Source organism: Trichechus manatus, unplaced genomic scaffold (assembly GCF_000243295.1).
Source record: "Trichechus manatus latirostris isolate Lorelei unplaced genomic scaffold, TriManLat1.0 scaffold00091, whole genome shotgun sequence".
Taxonomy (NCBI): domain Eukaryota; kingdom Metazoa; phylum Chordata; class Mammalia; order Sirenia; family Trichechidae; genus Trichechus; species Trichechus manatus.
The window spans coordinates 2,479,434-2,481,862 of NW_004444027.1; positions in this window are offsets into that span (position 1 = coordinate 2,479,434).

Consider the following 2,429-nt stretch of genomic DNA (forward strand, 5'->3'; position numbering starts at 1 on the left):
AGAAGAGACTCTGAAACTTGCTCTTGAATGTTGAGTAGCTAGAGCAAAAGGAAGAAATGATAAAGTAAAAGAAATGAACAGAAGATTTCAAAGGGCATCTCAAGAAGACAAAGTAAAGTATTATAATGATATGTGCAAAGAGCTAGAGATAGAAAACCAAAAGGGAAGAACACACTTGGCATTTGTCAAGCTGAAAGAACTGAAGAAAAAATTCAAGCCTCGAGTTGCAATAGTGAAAGATTCTATGGGGAAAATATTAAACGACACAAGAAGCATCAAAAGAAGATGGAAGGAATACACAGAGTCGTTATACCAAAAAAAATTGGTTGATGTTCAACCATTCAAGAGGCAGCATGTGATCAGGAGCCGATGGTACTGAAGGAAGAAATCCAAGCTGCTCTGAAAGCATTGGCGAAAAACAAAGCTACAAGAATTGACGGAATATCAATTGAGATGTTTCAACAAACGGAAGCAGCGCTGGAAGTGCTCACTCGTCCATGCCAAAAAATTTGGAAGACAGCTACCTGGCCAACTGACTGGAAGAGATCTATTTTTATGCCTAGTCCCAGGAAAGGTGATCTAAGCAAATGTGGAAATTATCGAACAATATCATTAATATCACATGCAAGTAAAATTTTGCTGAAGATTACTCAAAAGCGGCTGCAGCAATATGTTGCCAGGGAACTGTCAGAAATTCAGGCTGAATTCAGAAAAGGACGGGGAACCAAGGATATCATTGCTGATGTCAGATGGATCATGGCTGAAAGCAGAGAATACGAGAAAGATGTTTACCTGTGTTTTATTGACTATCCTAAGGCATTTGACTGTGTGGATCATGACAAATTATGGATAACATTGTGAAGAATGGGAATTCTAGAACACTTAATTGTGCTCGTGAGGAATCTGTACATAGATCAAGAGGCAGTTCTTCCGACAGAACAAGGGGATACTGCGTGGTATAAAGTCAGGAAAGGTGTGCATCGGGTTGCATTATTTCACCATACTTATTCAATCTGTGTGCTGAGCAAATAATCTGAGAAGCTGGACTATATGAAGAATGGGGCATCAGGATTGGAGGAAGACTCGTTAACAACCTGCGTTATGCAGATGACACAACATTGCTTGCTGAAAGTGAAGAGGACTTGAAGCACTTACTGATGAAGATCAAAGACCACAGGCTTCAGTATGGATTACACCTCAACATAAAACAAAAATCCTCACAACTAGACCAATAAGCAACATCATGATAAATGGAGAAAAGATTGAAGTTGTCAAGGATTTCATTTTACTTGGATCCACAATCAATGTCCACAGAAGCAGCGGTCAAGAAATCAAATGATGCATTGCATCGGGCAAATCTGCCGCAAAAGACCTCTTTGAAGTGTTGAAAAGCAAAGATGTCACCTTGAAGACTAAGGTGCGCCTGACCCAATCCATGGTGTTTTCAATCGCATCATATGCATGGGAAAGCTGGACAATGAATAAGGAAGACTTGAATTGACGTCTTTGAATTGTGGTGTTGGCGAAGAATATTGAATATACCATTGACTGCCAAAAGAATGAAAAAATCTGTCTTGGAAGAAGTACAACCAGAATTCTCCTTATAAGCAAGGATGGCAAGTACTTCTTACATAGTCTGGACATGTTGTCAGACGGGATCAGTCCCTGGAGAAGGACATCATGCTTGGTAAAGTAGAGGGTCAGCGAAAAAGAGGAAGAGCCTCAAGGAGAAGGATTGACACAGTGGCTGCAACAATGGGCTCAAGCATAACAAGGATTGTAAGCATGCTGCAGGAGTGGGCAGTGTTTTGTTCTGTGATACGTAGGGTTGCTACGAGACGGCACTTAACAACAACACAACATTTTTTCATAGTATTCTGCTACGATTATTTCAATTTCAGTTGGGTGCGTTGTGATATCACCCATCTCATTTCTTATATGGGTTATTTGCTTCCTCTCCGGTGTTTCTTTTGTCAGTTTGGCCAGTGGTTTATCGATTTTGTTGATCTTTTCAAAGAACCAGCTTTTGGTCTTGTTAACTCTTTCAATTGTTATTCTATTCTCTATTTCATTTAATTCTGCTCTAATTCTTATTATTTCCTTTCTTCTAGTGTCCAAGGGCTTCTTTTGCTGCTCTCTTTCTACTTGTTCCAGTTGTAGGGTTAGTGTTTTGATTTTGACCCTTCCTTCTTTTTGGAGGTGCATTTATTGCTGTAAACTGACCTCTGAGCACTGCTTTTGCTGTGTCCCAAAGGTTCTGGTAAGATGTGATTTAATTCTCGTTTGATTCTACGGATTTCTTTATCCCATCCTTAATTTCTTCTATAACCCAGTAGTTTTTGAGTGAGATGTCGTTCAGTTTCCATGTGTTTGATTTTTTTTTTTTCACTTGCTTTTTCTGTTATTGATTTCTACTTTTATGGCTTTAT